Below are 19,210 nucleotides of genomic sequence, written 5' to 3'. Positions count from 1 at the left end.
GAGTTTCCATCTGAGCTCTTGATATTCATACAAGTCGTTCTCTTATCTACAAAGGTCTCTTTAATTTTCCTGTTGGCAGTATCTATCTTACCCCTAGTGAGATAGGCCTCTACATCCTTACATTTGTCCTCTAGCCATCCCTGCTTAGCCATTTTGCACTTCCTGTCGATCTCATTTTTTACACGTTTGTATTCCTTTTTGCCTGCTTCATTTACTGCATTTTTATATTTTCTCCTTTCATCAATTAAATTCAATATTTCCTCTGTTACCCAAGGATTTCTACTAGCCCTCGTCCTTTTACCTACTTGATCCTTTGCTGCTTTCGCTACTTCATCCCTCAAAGCTACCCATTCTTTTTCTACTGTATTTCTTTCCCCCATTCCTGTCAATTGTTCCCTTATACTCTCCCTGAAACTCTGTACAACCTCTGGTTCTTTCAGTTTATCCAGGTCTCATCTCCTTAAATTCCCACCTTTTTGCAGTTTCTTCAGTTTTAATCTACAGGTCATAACCAATAGATTGTGGTCAGAGTCCACATCTGCCCCTGGAAATGTCTTACAATTTAAAACCTGGTTCCTAAATCTCTGTCTTACCATTATATAATCTATCTGATACCTTTTAGTATCTCCAGGGTTCTTCCATGTATACAACCTTCTTTCATGATTCTTAAACCAAGTGTTAGTTATGATTATGTTGTGCTCTGTGCAAAATTCTACCAGGCGGCTTCCTCTTTCATTTCTTAGCCCCAATCCATATTCACCTACTATGTTTCCTTCTCTCCCTTTTCCTACACTCGAATTCCAGTCATCCATGACTATTAAATTTTCGTCTCCCTTCACAATCTGAATAATTTCTTTTATTTCATCATACATTTCTTCAATTTCTTCGTCATCTGCAGAGCCAGTTGGCATATAAACTTGTACTACTGTAGTAGGTGTGGGCTTCGTATCTATCTTGGCCACAATAATGCGTTCACTATGCTGTTTGTAGTAGCTTATCCGCATTCCTATTTTCCTATTCATTATTAAACCTACTCCTGCATTACCCCTATTTGATTTTGTGTTTATAACCCTGTAGTCACCTGACCAGAAGTCTTGTTCCTCCTGCCACCGAACTTCACTAATTCCCACTATATCTAACTTCAACCTATCCATTTCCCTTTTTAAATTTTCTAACCTACCTGCCCGATTAAGGGATCTGACATTCCACTCTCCGATCCGTAGAACGCCAGTTTTCTTTTTCCTGATAACGACATCCTCTTGAGTAGTCCCCGCCCGGAGATCCGAATGGGGGACTATTTTACCTCCGGAATATTTTACCCAAGAGGACGTCATCATCATTTAATCATACAGTAAAGCTGCATGCCCTCGGGAAAAATTACGGCTGTAGTTTCCCCTTGCTTTCAGCCGTTCGCAGTACCAGCACAGCAAGGCCGTTTTGGTTATTGTTACAAGGCCAGATCAGTCAATCGTTCAGACTGTTGCCCTTGCAACTACTGAAAAGGCTGCCGCCCCTCTTCAGGAACCACACGTTCGTCTGGCCTCTCAACAGATACCCCTCCGTTGTGGTTGCACCTACGGTACGGCTATCTATATCGCTGAGGCACGCAAGCCTCCCCACCAACGGCAAGGTCCATGGTTCATGGGGGGGGGGACGAAAGATCTAAGAAGGTAATATTTCCTCTACTGTGAATTTGAATGCATCTAGCTAAATTTCTTAACAATGTCGTTAATGTCATCGGAACTCAGAAAAGAAGTGTTACCTTCTTAGATCATTTGTTAAAGAAAAATAATGGGACACTATCAGCTTACGTTTTCCGTAAATCAACCAAAACAATGGTTCAAATGACTCTAGGCACTGTGGGACTTAATATCTGAGGTCATCAGTCCCCTAGAATTAGAACTACTTAAACCTAACTAATCTAAGGACATCACACACATCCATGCCGGAGGCAGGATTCGAACCTGCAACTGTAGCAGCAGCGCGGTTCCGGACTGAAGTGCCTACAACCGCTCGGCCACAGCGGCCGGCGTAAATCAACCACTTTATATGTTATTATTACCACAGACTTGTGTCAATCAAATTCCCACAGATGGTTTTTTTTAGGTCAATGACTAACAGGATCCTCAAATTAACTCTTGATAATATTGCTATTGAACGTGAATTAAATGTAATTACAGAGCTAATGATGGCTAATGGTTTTAATGGAGTGAGGATACACAGAAATATTAAAGATAAGTGGAAAAGGCATGAAAAGCAATAAGCAACTAAAACGAAGTTTATCTCTGACTTAAAGTCGTTCACATTTTGGGAGCACTGCGAAATCATTAAAACGAGTGAATCTAAAAGTTGGATTTCGTATCAGTAGATATTTACGTGACAGATTACGCAATTCTATAAAGAATAATGATAACAAATTTTCGAGGTCTGGAGTGTATAAGCTCAAATACATGGGTTGTGATAAATTTTATATAGGCCAAACCGGTAGTAATTTCGCAAAAAGATGTAGGGAGCATACGGACGAGTCGAACTAGTGTTTCAGGGAAACATTTAAATTTGAAAAACATAATCTAGACGGCATTACAGAAAGCCTTAGCATCCTCAGGAAGCACCCAAAGGCCACGTACTCAGAAATTTGGAAGGAGTTAAAAAAGATATATTCTCATAGGGACAGACAGTCACAACGAGTGATAAATGAGTAAACGGATATGAGAATTTTTTTTTTGCCTTCTATGACTAGGTATGACGTTCGAGTGTTTTATCAAACCAACTCCTAACTCCCACCATATTTTTATTGGCTCCACATGGATTACGCAGTGGCTGTCTTGGAATCATTTTTCTGCGATTTGGTCATCGCCTTCTGTTATATTTTGATGTTGTTGGGCTCTACGATTTCTCTCATTTTTTTCTATAGTCTAGCATTTGGTGCAGCAATATTTCAGTGTTTCACTGTAAGCTGTCATATTTTTTTATTGTTATTTCATCCCTCTCGCCCCATATGGGCAGAGGTTGGCTGTCAGCAGTACAATTCAGTTCTCCACTCTTCAGCCAAACGAATTAAAACAGAGTTATAATGAGAAACAGAAACTAAAATTGGGGCTTTTTCTATTTTAAATTAAATAAATCAAAGACGGTCAGTAAAAAACGTAAATACGTACATTTTAAAAACACTTACAAGAAGATGAAATTCTTATGATAAAAACATTGAAACACTTAACTTTCACTTAAAATCTAAAGGACCTGCACTAAGGTGAGAAGTATTTTTGGAGGAGAGAGAATATGTTCCATGGGTTTGTGGGTCTGTTAGGAAAACTATGGAGATGAGAGATAGTGGAGGAGGTGGATAGTAGGAAATACAGTGGGAAAGGCAGAGGGTGAAGCCTGATGTGTCACGTGGATAGGGCAATGGTTGCAAGAGAAAAGGGATTGGGATGGATGGTGATGGAAAAGGAGAGAGAAGCTCTGATGTCGAATGGGTTAGTGGTGAAAAGTTAAAGTTGGTGGGAGGGATAAATATGGGGGCCTATCACATTGTCTGGGAGAGGGTAAGGAGTGTATGTAGGTGTAGGGACGGTGGTATGTGTGCGTGAAGGCGTTGCAGCATACCAGTGTTGGCGATCAGAAGGGAGACAATGAAGTTATTGGAATCTAGTTTGCGGATAGTATAGGAGATACAGAGGTGTTCGATGTTGATGAGGAGGGGTGGAAATTTGATGAGATGGTGGAGGATCCAGGTGGGAGAAGATAAAGACAGAGTGCATTGTGTTCGTGGATTTGGAGGGACTTGTAGAACATTGGTGGGAAGGAGATCCATGCAACATTTTCATAGCAGACTATGGATCGGATCAGGGTTTCGTAGGTGTGGAGAATAGCGGAGGGGTGTAATCCCCAATTTCGGCCTTTTAGTAGATTTAGTCTATTGTGGGCTTTATGCTGGATGCTTAATAGGTGAGATTTCCTCATTAGTTTTTGGTGAGGTTCAGTGCAAGATTTTAGTGTGTTAGTTATATGGACAGGACGGTTGTAAATGGTAGGGCAGAAGTCATGGAGGCTGAAGGTGCGAGTGGTTCGTCCTATGATTATCGCTTAGGTTACACCAGGAGGTAAACTGGTTGAGGGGGACTTGGAAGGATCATTGGGATTTGTGGAGTGTGGGGTAGAGGGCGAGGAAAGCGGTGTCATCAGCATACGGAGGGAGGTGGACTGGTAGGGGTGGTTTCGATATATCAGCAATAACTGTAATATTTCGTTTCTTTATTATTATTTCAATTTCCTACGACGTGTTTTTGTCCACTGGCAGTGGACAAAAACCGCTCTTCAGCTAAATGTTACCAAAACTGTATTTAAAAATGGTTAAAACATATAAAATGCGACAATAACAGATGACTCTGTAAAAAATACATAGGTTGACGGTAGTGACGATTTTTACAATGGCCCAGCGGTTCTAGGCGCTTCAGTCTGGAACCGCGCGACCGTTACGGTCGCAGGTTCCAATCCTGCCTCGGGCATGGATGTGTGTGATGTCCTTAGGTTAGTTAGGTTTAAGTAGTTCTAAGTTCTAGGGGACTGATGAGCTCAGATGTTAAGTCCCATAGTGTTCAGAGCCATCTGAACCATTTTTTGATTTTTACATAATAACAAGTGACAATAAACAGGATTTGTGAACTACGCATACATGAAAATACTGACTGTTTTGAACACTCGTTTGACGGTTTTATATTACAGTTAAAATACAGTCACACTTGAACGTAAGTGGTCGGTTGGTGTAATGGTGATGCGAGGCGACACACGAAGAAATTTTCATAATGAAGGTGCAACAATGAGTATGACTATGGTGCCTCATAGAACTACAGGAAGCAACTAGAAGTCAGCAAGGTGGATGAAGGGGAAAGGAGGAAATTGGAGGATACTGTGAGGTAGAGCGCTGTGATTAGGACTGGAAAGAGGGGTATATCTCGGGACGGATTTCATTGTTGGGAAGGGGGAACTGGTTAAAATTCCGGCGAGAGAGGATGGATAAGGCATAGAAGTACATGGAAGGTGGAATATGGATGTAGTGGCGCAACAGGGTACATGGATTGGTGATTGGTGGTTGGGAAATTGGGTGCTGGGACTGGGTTATTCGGTTAACGTATCGGATCCGCATGTACTCTAGGAAGAGGAGAAGGTGTGAGAAGTGGATGAGTTGGTATAGGATGTGAGTTGTGTGTGGTAGGCGGCTGCGGAAGGCCAGGAGAAGTGCATGTCTTTTCGGGATTTCAAGGGACTTATAGGATTTAGGTGAGAAAAAGATTGAGGCAACGTTAGCGTACGTTAGTTGTACAAATCTTATGTTACGACAGGTTCGTTAAAATCTCAGCAGACCCATATAGAAGCACATGTACTAATCCATATGGATTTTTCAGTTTGATATATACTTCCATTAACAAAAATGGAAGTACATTTTTAACCTAATATATGTTTCATCCACGTCTGCACTCATCTGTCATCTATCGAGTAGTCTGCGATGTTGTTGTATCTTGAGTGCCACCTGTTGACCGCCGAAAAATTCACCTTCTCACCAGTGACTGTGTCGCCGCCCGTAAGCAGTTACACCCCATATGAATATGCACTGTTTTACAGTATTTAAAATGTATTACTCATGTATATTACTGTATTTGTACTCGTTTTATTGTCAGGGCTTCTCATTTTTTTGTGATCTATTCGATTAATGTGCCTCCCATGGATACTTCCTTTTCTTACTAAATATAGTTTTGTAATATGTGCAAAGAATTGTAAATCCTATGCTTATGCATTTTGTCTCATGACTGATCCGATGATGGCAGTTAGCCCAAAGCTTAATCAAAATAAGATATAATAATGTGTGTCCAAGAATGAAAAATGTTGTGTATTGGTGCATGATTATGGCCGCTGTCTGATATGAAGACATCCTGTTTGCTATTATGAAGTGTGTTGGATGAAATAATGTGTATTTTAAGATTAGTTGCCACACATAGAAAAGAAATTGTTGTTGATAATAATAATTATCTGTGTAAGAATGAATACAGGCTATGTTTCAATTACAGATAAGATGTTGTAATGCAACAAATAAATAAATAATAAATAATATAATTTTACAAACATCGGTTTTGGGAGCTTATGACCGTAGCAGTTTTGCGCCCTAAAACCATAGACAAAAAATCTGTTTGAAGACTTATTTCATTCGAAATTGTGCAAGGCTTCATTTCATTTATTCCCTCTCGTCTACACACAGATATGTAAGATCTCCGCAAATTTATGATTGAAAACAAAAGGGTGTAAGAAGTTGCATATTAAGTTGAGATAAGAAAAATAAGCTGTAAAAATTTTGTTATTAAATGTAAAAAATAAAATATAAATATTTAATATCTAGCTCAAGCGCAAACCGATACGCAACAAAACATAGCGTTCCCAATCAATGCGTCATCTCACGCACACTTGATATTTCCTTACATCTGTCCTGACGTCTGCATATCGGCCGTTGCTTCTTCTTCTTTTAGTAGTGTCCCAGGATACCCACCCGCAGCTATTACTTCAGAAATGATAACCACGACACAACGTGTAGGCTTTTTGACTTCTCGGAGAATTACAAATTTATTCTCGTGTTTTACCAACAACAAACTATAGTAAACTTGGCATGAACCATTGTGGTACAATTCTCGGGTAACGCAGCGCATCTCGTGTCGTGACGACGAGAGTATTTCATTTCCTAAAGCGATCTCCACCCATCAGAAATTACGAGACCTTCCTTAATACGTTTTGCGCTATTTAGTTGAGTGGTTCGGTCGCTAAATAGGTTGCGGCAGACTGTATATCCCAAGGTGTCGGATGCAATCATTAGTCGGTCCTAGGATTTTTTAACTGTCTCTGATCGCCTATAGCAGCGTTTTATATATGTGAAAATTACCAAGTTGCTCCGTGTTTCGGTATCCACGTTACACTGTTCGTCTTCCTCTAACTGCCTGCTTGGGGGCACGGCGAGTAATGCAATACGGAGATCAAACCAATCTTCGAGCTGACGACAGCTTTACTTACTGTCGAGCCCTAAAGGACCCCTTTGTCCCAAGAGATCTTTCTAACACTGAGGACTCTTATTTAGGTACCCACTAACACATGGCTACTAGGAAACACTAAAGGTATCAATATTGCAAAGAATATATGACGGTTGCGAGAGAGAGGTAGAGCCCCTTGCGGACATTATTTTCTAGTTTCTTGCTTTGCAGTCTATGGTTTACTTTTTTGGACAGTGTATATACAGTCTCATTAAAGTGAAAAAAAAACTCCTCCCGAACAGGCTATGGAGGCCCATCGGTACCGACCGGCTGCCGTGTCATCGTCAGCCCACAGGTGTCACTGGATGCGCATATGGAGGGGGTATGTGGTCAGCACACCGCTCTCCCAGCCATTTTCCTCTGAAAATACCGCTGATCGGAATTCTTTGTGTCAAAATACCAACGAGCTACTGTAGTAGCTGATAAGCTCAGGGAAAATAACCAGGTGTATGCAGGAGTAATACAGTATTGTGCTGTATATAACTGCTTTTTTTTTGACGCTCGCTAATGAAGCGATAATTCTAATCTTCTGACGAAGACCGGAAACGAAATAAAATTTCTTTCTGCTAATTGTTGCTGATTTTTTCAACAAATGTAGTTGAGTTTGCTGAAGACGGATAAAGTACTAAACATGATGAATTCGTTGTGAGAATATCTATTTACTATAATGTGTGGTTTAATGTATGAAAGTGACAACACTAACTGGAAATGTAGAGCGCCTCCGGCGATGATTAAAAAATTTCAGCAGCTAAAATTTATTTTAACAATGCCCTTATTCGTCATTCAACTCTTAAACATGAGATCTGCATCAAGCTTAAACAATTTAAAGGCTTTTTTTATTAGAACATTAATCTTTTTTAGTATGAAACGCTTGAAAGTCGACCGAATAACATTGTACTAAAGATAGGCTGCTAATATTCAGATGCAGAACAAATTTAAAAACTACATGAATACAAAAGTGAGCGACAGAGTGAGAAAAATGCAGCTAAACACAGTCACAATGCATCGAATTATATCGCACTTTGTTCCGTCGACAACACCGCTGAACGGAATTCTTACTGTCAAAATACCGACGAGTGGAGACATCCATCCAGTAGCTGATAAGCTCAGGGAAAGACTGATGATTAGCTACCAAGACCTCTGTTTGTCAGCTTGGTCTCGTACGCAGTACTTCCAAGAAATAACACGCAATTAACCTCATGTACAAAGTTACGTTCGCTAGCTGCAGATGCTGACGTTCTCCTACAGGAAAATTCCATCTGCTAAACAAGCGAACACAATCGAAGCAGGTGGAGGAGAGCCTGGAAATGAACCTCATTCCTTCTTTACAGCCACTCCGACGGGAAAGTTAACAACAGCAGTTTGTGTCTGTTCTTCATTCAAATATCCTACGGTGAATGTATGAAACACATCAAACGTGTGAAATTAATGCGAGACGAGAACACTGATAACTCACAATCTGGGGGTAGATGCATACTTCAAACGGTAGTGATGCGAAGGTATGAGGACCTAAAATATGGGTGTGACACAAAACCGATCGGGAGTGCTACGTCACAAACCACTGAATCTATTTTATTGACGCCATAAACGGCAACAATGGAGGAGAAAGAGTTTTTTAAAAAAGAAGGGTGGAAAACGGCATAGCTTCAGGAGGGTCGAAGAGGCTCTGGACGTAGTTGTGAGAATATTCTGAAAAGTACTCGTAGATAGAACATTGAGAGTTAGCTATATACAAAATTTTTACAGATTATCACCAAATTTCAGTAGAATAGTGGATTGGAAAAATAAGCACAAATTTACACAGATTATCTCCGTCTGTGTTTCTCAGGTTAGTACGAAGTTGTGTTAAAAAGTAATGCAGCCGAATTTTTTATGAGTATACTTTTAAAGTTTTTTAAATAAAACAAACGTTACTGATATTCTACATCTTTATTCTACGTACATGTATATAGAAATTTGCAACACTTTGCCGCTGGAGGGCTCCACATTGTGCGCGTGTAACATGGGTGTGTGCAATGTAACTATGTCGGAGCTTCAGAAACACCGTGCAGTTATCGAGTTTCGTATTAGGAGAATCCGTTAACACATGGAGCACCCTCTCCTTCAGCATGACTGTGCGCCACGACATCTGCAACAACTCGACGCCTTGGTTTCGCTGTCATCGACCAGCCTTCATAAAGTCCCAACCTGGCCAAAATCCGATTTTCATCTGTTTCCAAAACTTAAGGAACACATTCGTGGACTTCACTTTGATAGTGATGATGGGGTGCAAGCAGAGGTGAGGTTAATAATACTTGTTTTATTTAGAAAGCTTTGAGGGTTTTTGCATAAAAAATGCGGAAGCATTGTTATTCAGCACGTCCTAGTATTATTAGTAACAAATATCTGTCTTCCTCGTACTGTTAACGCATTTTGTAGAAAATAAGCATTCACCAGGTGTGTTTGCACACTGCGGCGCCAATGATTTACACTGAAGAGCCAAAGAAATCGAACACCCGCTTAATATCTTGCACGACCCCCGCCAGCATGCAAAAGTGCCGCCAGACGACATAGCATGGACTCTAATAATGTCTGAAGTAGTGCTAAAAGCAATTGACACCATGAATCCTGCAGGGCTGTTCATAAATCCGTAGGAGTACGAGGGGGTGGAGGTCTCTTCTGAACAACACGTTGCAAGATATCCCAGATATGCTCAATAATGCTCATGTCTGGGTAGTTTGGTGGTCAGCGGAAGTGTTTAAACTTAGAAGAATGTTCTTGGAGCCACTCTGTAGCAATTCTGGACTTGTGGGGTGTCGCATTGTCCTGCTGGAGTTGCCCAAGTCTGTCGGAATGCACAAGGTACATGAATGGATGCAGGTGATCAGGCAGGGTGCTTACGTAAGTGTCACATGTCAGAATAGTATCTAGACGTATTAGTGGTCCCATATCACTCCAACTGCGCACGCCCCACACCCTTACAGAGCCTCCACCAGTTTGAACAGTCTCCTGCTGACATACAGGATCCATGGATTCATGAGGGTGGCTCCATACCCGTACACGTCCATCTCCTATACGATCTGAAACGAGACTCGTCCGACCAGGCATCGTCTTTCCAGTCATCAACAGTCCATTGTCGGTGCTGATGGGCCCAGGCTAGGCGTTAAGCTTTGTGTCGTGCAGTTATCAAGCGTACACGAGTGGGTCTTCGGCTCCGAAAGCCCATAAAGACGACGTTTCGTTGAATGTTTCGCGCGCTGACACTTGTTGACGGCCCAGCATTCAAATTTCCAGTCATTTGCGGAAGGGTTGAACTTGTGTCACGTTGAACGATTCTCTTCAATCGTCGTTGGTCTCGTTCTTGCAGGATCTTTCTCCAGCCGCAGCGAGGTCGGAGATTTGATGTTTTACCGTATTCCTGATATTCACGGTACACTCGTGAAATGGTCGTCCAGAAAAATTCCCACTTTATCGCTACCTCGCAGATGCTGTGCCCCAACGCTCGTGCGCCGACTATAACACCATGTTCAAACTCGCTTAAATCTTCACAACCTGCCATTGTAGCAAAAGTAGCCGATTTAACAACTTCGCCAGACATTTGTTGTCTTATATAGGCGTTTCCGACCGTAGCGCCGTGTTCTTCCTGTTTACATTTCTCTGTGTTTGAATACACATGCCTATACCAGTTTCTTTGGCGCTTCAGTGAATAAGGCGCACTGCAAAAGCATCGGTGTGTTACTGTGAAACAGTGTGTAGTTTCTTTCGTGACATGGTGGCGTAGAGTGAGTAGGGACTTGTCTGTTCTTAAGTATGCAGACACACAAACGAAGGAAGCGCTTGACCACACTTGGGCGACCTAACTTCCCTCACTTTTCTATCCTCCAAATCTCCTCCCACCACAACACCATCACATCTTAGGAACACAATTTAGCCGATAATACGGAACTACACATCTGGTTGTGGTGCTCTCGTTTTATATCTGGTGTAATTTACTTCTTTTAGCAATAAGCATTAATATCATACCATTAAAGACCTTTTTAACCATTTGTGATTTTCAGTCTCTTGCATCGCTTAGATTATTATCTCCAGAGAAAAAAACAACAAGGAAATTTTTGTAGAGTATCTACTGTAGTTTGGTTTTGTACTGGGATTTGTTATCGCTAGAGACTGGAGTTTTCGAGCTATTCAAGAAAAATGTAAAGAATGACGTTTAAACGTCCCCCCTCCCCTCTCGTTGGTCAGGATTTTTAATATGCTAATTGCAGCACTCCCTCCTACGATACACAAATATTGGCGCCTACGCGAATTATTTCCGCTATTTTTCCCTCGTTGGCAGACTAAAGAGTGAATATTCGCTTGATATGCTTACCGAAACACAGGGAAAACCTAAATTCTGATTTTCTGACGGGTATACTGGGTGAGACAGCTAAGACAGGACACCGCAAAACATATCAAGAATGAATAAATTTATGTGCGCCTTTCGACAAGCTGCAGTGGGCAATATGGCGAATTGTCTGGCGTTCGCAAGTAATTTTTGTCGTTTATAATCACCGAATTACGACATCGACTTTGTTTTTTTCCCTAATGGAACTATGTACTTTTTCTGTGGAATTTGAAAGAAGATTCTAATAGAGCTTCAACAACAAAACATGTATCGGACTGAACCAGATATCTCCAAGACAACAGCGCCGCAAACGACTGTCCCGCTGTCAGGAGAAGAGGTGCGGCAAACGTCTGCCCTGTTATACCAAATGTAAGCAAGCCCTTGACTCAGGTACGGTTTTTTGTGTTTACTATGACGGCTGTCATACCAAGTGCCCAAAATGTTGACACTGAGCATTGCTAAACGCTATAAAGTTATTCTGGAGAAACGATAATGCATGTCGAATTTCACCTGGAATTAGCGGTAGCACAGTCCCCCTATCAGGCATTTCATGGCTTCGGGAGTCGTCGGTGTTTCCTAATAGACCTCCTGTTTTCATTTCTTTCACTAGTTGCTCTTCGTTTTCCTTTCGTATTTTATTTTCCATGCTTCCAGACTCTAGAACTTTTTTTATTGTTTTAAGTGTTGACAAAGAAATATCGTGAGAACTTGGTACAATCTGGATACTCCTCACCACACAACCGCAGCGCTGCTCAAATAAACAGTTTGGCGACATTCGCCATAAAGGATATTCACTTTTTCGACTATTGTGTGCGTTGTGAATATCTCAAGAGCTTTAGGAGCAAGTTATGTGATTGCTACAACAGCAGAACACAGACTGATGGGCTTCAGACGCACAGGTAAACAGAAGAACCCTTATGTGAGACATATGTTTGCTTACGTTTGATATACGCTTCCGTACACATCATAACCGCTACATCATCTTGCTCGGTTAGATCGGATTATACCGCTAGTGGGGTATATAGGGAAAGGAAGGCAGAATTAACATCCTAGCAACGACAGGACGAAGTTATTAGATACCTTGTGTGGAAGCAGAAAAGAGAGAGTTGTTGCAACGGAACTCGCCGATGGGAATGTCTGGGATTTCAAGCTCCAGTTTTTCATGACAAATGGTTTTACGTCAGTTATAGTGTATCTAACGAAGCTGATGCAGGTACTTCAGACAGAGACAGGAAATCTGTTCTATATTTATTTACGGAGGTGGTGTAAGTAACTAGTTTCTCAGCCTGGGACAGAGATGAGGCTCACGCGAACGAAAAATTTGTTCATTGTGTTCATACATTTTGCACAATAACAGAGGCCAAATGTCTTGTTGATCTACAGAAAAGTTTTGCTTACAGACATTTTGGTGTTGAATGTACTTCGTTCCAGTACATTAACGTGATTACCACTCCATCATAAAATTCTTTGTTTCGGGAAGTTCATCGCCAAAGGAATCCAAAGTTGGCGATAGGTTGCGAAGATCCTGGTCCTTCATTTCTGCTGTTACAAAATGGGCTGCTTAACTGAAGCACAGTAGTGTTACTCTCGAACACCATCCAGATAATGGACGACCCGAAAATACAACGACAGATGAAAATAATTCGGGCGAAGACATGAATGAAATAGCTAACGCCATAATTATAAATGAGTAAGGTGCATTTTACGCGAAGAACTAACTGTGGGAAGACTTTGCAGACGAAATATGTCACATTTGTTGAATGCTGACCGACAACAACTGCATAATACGAACTTCTCAACAAGGTTGGTTATTTTGTATACAGATTTCTTACCATAAATAAGACGTTAGTGCAACACATCACAATGAAAGTTGGGCGTTCATATCTTTTTTGGAAAGTTCGCAACTGATTTTGCTGTTGCGTGCATACACAAACTCTGAGATATTATTATCGTGAGCGGTAACGAGCGAATAGTTGTTGATAGTAGTGGTACGCAGCCTGGCATGGTGAGAAGTCGCGCGTCAGGAGAGGTCACAGCCCGCCCTGACCGTGCTAGCTGCTCAGGAGGAGACTTTCGTGTTAATAGAGGATTTTTTGGTAATCTGCCTTTTTAATGTGCGTCGTTATTGCTTGTTTGCGTACTGGAGGGATTTTGTCAGATTTATGTATGCATGCGTTGCAAGTAGTATTCGCATCTTTGTTGTGTCCAGATACATGATATATTGATTAAAGACATTGTGAAATACTTGAAGTTTTTGCTCATGAAACTGTCGAAGAAACAGAAAGATCTGAGTAAAGTTTGTCAGTTTTTGAATCATCAGTTTCCAGAATATAGTAAATTAAAAGTTTTTATTGGTTCCTTTCATTTTTTACACTGCTTAAGGCTTGTTGACCAAATCCCTCCTGTTCATTCAATTTTTATAAAATAAAAGGGGCAGTGGTTGCATCGGTAGTTGTGACCAAGCACTGCACTCTGCATGGATCGCTGTATACTGTATCTTTTGAACTATTTTAGCACGTTGCTGGATGCGGAATAATCACGCAAATGCAGAGGCAAGATGAGGTAAGTTATCTTTTGCGTGCAGGAGCACAGTATTAATTGTTAGGAGATATTAGAGAATATTTTAAAAATTGCAGTCAGATACAAGGAACTGATTTTTCACGATTTATAGGAAGAGTAACAAATTTCTGTTTTTTTTTCCTCTCAATCAGAATACTGATATATCGGAATAAGGGTTTTCATAATTCACGTTGTACGGCTACATATCAGATTTTATGATAACGATCATAAAGTTTCACTAGACATCCTACTAATTTTTAGAGAAAAAAGATAGCTAATGATAATATTGTCAGAGATAGAGCTCCACACATTTTTCGTACGACTGTTGCCATAATAATAATGTTTGACACATCAGGCTAGTAATAATTACAATTCTTGATAATAAAACTTTTAACACCTAAACGAAACAGCAGTCAACGTGAGTGGATCGAAGCCTTTGGTCATGAATAAAAAAGCCGGAGATGTCTTCAGCTGCTGGAAACGTAATGGCCAACTTTTTCTGAGGTACAGAAGGGATTTTTGTTATTGATTACGTTGTAAAGCGTAAAACAATAACTTACGATTACTACGAAAGTGTAATTGACAAATTGGATCAAAAAGAAGTGAGAAGAGGCATGGGTATCAAAAGAAAAAAATTTTGTATTTCATCCGGACAATTCATCCACTCAATACTGGTGCTTTAGCTACCGGAAAACTGAGCGGTTTGAAGTAAGAATTACTGGAGTTATTTACTATAACTAACACTTTCCAACGTCCGCTCATTCTCACGCCAGAAAAAATGGTGACTCGGAAATATTTTGAATAAAACGAAGAGGCTACGGCTGCCGCAGATGGGTACTTCCAAATGTTTCAGAATCGCCACACTGCGAATGAATCAACTCTTTGGCAAATACAAAGGATAAAGTGAACTGACACAGAAGGGAACTACGTTCAAAAAAAGGTCCTTTCTGGCCTAAAAACACAATATTTCAGTGACGGTCCAGGGTTTTTCTCTCTCCCCTCGTATTGTAGACTCTATTGAAATATGATGCTACAGAAGAATGCTGAAGATTAGATGGATAGATCGTATAGCTTATGAGGAGGTACTGAATCGAAATGAGGGGAAATGGGGGAAATAAATTTATAGATTGATTAGATTAGACGTCTTTTAGTTCCAGTATATCCATAGTGAGGAGATCCGCGAAGATGACACAACGTGACCAAAATAAGGGAACTGTTGATAAAACACGCCGTGAGGTATTAAAGGAATCGTTCATTTGGTACTGGAGAGAAGTGTGAATGGTTTGTAGGGGGAAGACGAAGTCTTGACTACACTAAACAGGTTCAGATGGATACAGCATGCAGTAGTCATACGAAGATGAGTAGATTACCCCGGGATACACCATCCGTCCAAAAAATTCGGAGATTGATTTGTTCCTGGAGTATAAACGACGTCAGCGCAGTAATTACGGTCACAGCTGGGACTAACAACGGTAGAGTAAACAATAGCTGCGCATTCGACCAGTCAGTTGCGAGCATGCAGTTTTAAGCAGCGGACGTGTGGTCATAATGTGTCACCTCTGTTGTGTTACAAATCGCACTGGAGCTACATGTCCAAATAAAGTGTTCCTGAAATACTTCAGAATATTTTGAAGAAGAGAAAAGTATGTGCCATGTTTGTCCTGCACACCTTGACTCCCGTACAAAAACAACAACGCGTGGACGGCTGCCGTGACTTGATAGAGATGGAAAACCCGGACAATTGTTTTCTGGAAAAAATCCGCCACAGATGATCAGACTTGGCGTTATCAGTAATAACCCACCACAAAGCAACAAAGTGCAGAAATTCAGATGAAGGTTCAACACTTTGACGACATAACAGATATTCAAGCCAATGTGACGTAGCAGTTGAACATCTTAAAGAAGGACTTTTCTGACAGAACACTGGAGGCATTAAAACTGCTGTCTTAACATTTCTCTATTCTTTATTAATCCAGTCTCGAAACTTTTTGGTCTGACGGGGTAGATTATCGTGCAGAGCTGCGTGAAACCAATCTTCGGGTGACCACCAACACCACAACCAGAACAATAACGACAACGTGCTTGTGGAAATTACACTCAGGAAAACTGAAAATAGCGCACCAAGAGGGGACCATTGGATCGAAGTGAAATTTATTCGACATAAAAATACAGACGAGAAATTCATTTGATCCCAAAATCAGGGGAAGTAAACAAATATAGTGAGTACAAGTAGACAAATACAGTGCAATATCAATAACTCGTTGGACCACCTTTTGATGCAATGCATGCCGCAACATGGTCCGGTTCGAGTCGATTAGACGTCTGATGTACCGAGGCAGACTGGTCGCGGTGGCCGAGCGGTTCTAGGCTCTTCAGACCGCTACGGTCGCAGGTTCGAATCCTGCCTCGGGCACGGATGTGTGTGATGTCCTTAGTTTAGTTAGGCTTAAGTAGTTCTAAGTTCTAGGGGACTGATGACCTCAGATGTTAAGTCCTATAGTGCTCAGAGCCATTTGAACCAAATCAAGTACAGAGTGACACAGTGGCATCTGGCGTTTCAGCTGGTCCCACACATGCTCTATAAGGGACAAGTCTCGGGGGGTGGGGGGAGGGGAGCAGACCGGCTATGGTACACTCGAAACACGAAGTAGGAAGTCTTGAGCAGCTCGAGTTGTGTGCGGACAAGCATTATCTTGCGGGAAAAGTGCACCTGGTAGACCAGGTGGGAAAGGTCCCACATGGGGCCGAAAAATGTCATCAACATAACGCTGGCCAGTTAAGGTTCCACGTACCACAATTAGAGGAGACCGGCTGTCGCAGACTAGGGCCCCCAAGACCACAACGCAGACTGTGCGGGCGGTCTGAATCACGACAGCGTGGTTGGAACTGTACCATTCACCATGCTGTGTCTATACCCGTGTGCCGTTATCACCCGTTACCAAAATGAATCCAGATGCATCATTTAACACCACGTTTTACTAGTCGCGGAAGTCCACGTCGAACTGGCTTGGTACAACTGTGGACGGAATCGCACATGCCTCGGTGTTAACGTCAGTACACGACAAGGGCGTCTGGATTGCAAATTCGCATCCGCAAGGCGTCTGGAAAGGGCTTGGGGAACAATCGGCGCCGTAAATGTGATTGTATCGTGGAGCGAGCCAGCGCAGCGTCCCTGGTCGCTTGCTGGAAGATCCTTCGAGCCTCTCGCCTCTTCGTCTTCCTGATCGCTCCGGTTCCAGTACGTCGCACGTGGAATCGTGGATGCCATCTCGAGTCCACTACTCCCGACATCGCCTGCCGGAACACTCCGAACGATCGACCTGGCGAGTCACACGGCGCGTGGACCAGCCTGCGGTGTTCATGCCTATGATTGGCCCCATTCAAACTGGCTTAACTGTGAGCAATGTCGTCTAATACGTCTGCCTGGCTTTCTGCGCTTACTAACGTCCTCCTTGACGCGGGATGTGTTCGCCACACGTACGACTCGTCCATTTTGCGCCTTTTAAATAGGGGCCCCTGCGTGATTGCAGCGCCACTGCAGGCTCTGAGTTCGTGCGCCCTGGCACCATTCTTGGATCATTTGCATATCGGATCTCACTATACTTATCTGCAATGTTTCGCGTTTGTACCGTTCTTCCGTCTGGGTGTGCTGTTTTCAATGTTCCTGACAAGGGAACCTCCCCATCGCACCCCCCTCAGATTTAGTTATAAGTTGGCACAGTGGATAGGCCTTGAAAAACTGAACACAGATCTATTGAGAAAACAGGAAGAAGTTGTGTGGAACTATGAAGAAACTAAGCAAAATATACAAACTGAGTAGTCCATGTGCAAGATAGGCAACATCTAGGAGAGTTCGAGTTCAGGAGCGCCGTGGTCCCGTGGTTAGCGTGAACAACTGTGGAACGAAAGGTTCTTGGTTCAAATCTTCCCTAGAGTGAAAAGTTTACTTTCTTTATTTTTGCAAAGTTATGATCTGTCCGTTCGTTCATTGACGTCTCTGTTCAGTGTAATAAGTTTAGTGTCTGTGTTTTGCGACCGCACCACAAAACTGTGCGATTAGTAGCCGAAAGGACGTGCCTGTCCAATGGAAACCGAAAATATTTGATCGCAAGGTCATAGGTCAACCGATTCCTCCACAGGAAAACACGTCTGATATATTCTATACGACACTGGTGCCGGCATGTGCGTCACATGACAGGAATATGTTGTCGACCCACCTAACTTGTACACTTGGTGAATGGGTAAAAAGATTCTTCTATCTTGCTCAATTTAGATTTTCTTGTGGATGTGATAATCACTCCCAAAAACGTGTGAAAACATAAGAGTTTGTCACATAAACTGCAACAAATGAATGCAATAGTTTCACAGCGCACAGTTTTGTCTGTGCTCTGTCAAAATACACTCCTGGAAATTGAAATAAGAACACCGTGAATTCATTGTCCCAGGAAGGGGAAACTTTATTGACACATTCCTGGGGTCAGATACATCACATGATCACACTGACAGAACCACAGGCACATAGACACAGGCAACAGAGCATGCACAATGTCGGCACTAGTACAGTGTATATCCACCTTTCGCAGCAATGCAGGCTGCTATTCTCCCATGGAGACGATCGTAGAGATGCTGGATGTAGTCCTGTGGAACGGCTTGCCATGCCATTTCCACCTGGCGCCTCAGTTGGACCAGCGTTCGTGCTGGACGTGCAGACCGCGTGAGACGACGCTTCATCCAGTCCCAAACATTCTCAATGGGGGACAGATCCGGAGATCTTGCTGGCCAGGGTAGTTGACTTACACCTTCTAGAGCACGTTGGGTGGCACGGGATACATGCGGACGTGCATTGTCCTATTGGAACAGCAAGTTCCCTTGCCAGTCTAGGAATGGTAGAACGATGGGTTCGATGACGGTTTGGATGTACCGTGCACTATTCAGTGTCCCCTCGACGATCACCAGTGGTGTACGGCCAGTGTAGGAGATCGCTCCCCACACCATGATGCCGGGTGTTGGCCCTGTGTGCGTCGGTCGTATGCAGTCCTGATTGTGGCGCTCACCTGCACGGCGCCAAACACGCATACGACCATCATTGGCACCAAGGCAGAAGCGACTCTCATCGCTGAAGACGACACGTCTCCATTCGTCCCTCCATTCACGCCTGTCGCGACACCACTGGAGGCGGGCTGCACGATGTTGGGGCGTGAGCGGAAGACGGCCTAAC

This window comes from Schistocerca piceifrons, chromosome 2 (assembly GCF_021461385.2).
Source record: "Schistocerca piceifrons isolate TAMUIC-IGC-003096 chromosome 2, iqSchPice1.1, whole genome shotgun sequence".
NCBI lineage: Eukaryota > Metazoa > Arthropoda > Insecta > Orthoptera > Acrididae > Schistocerca > Schistocerca piceifrons.
This window is presented reverse-complemented; position numbering follows the sequence as displayed.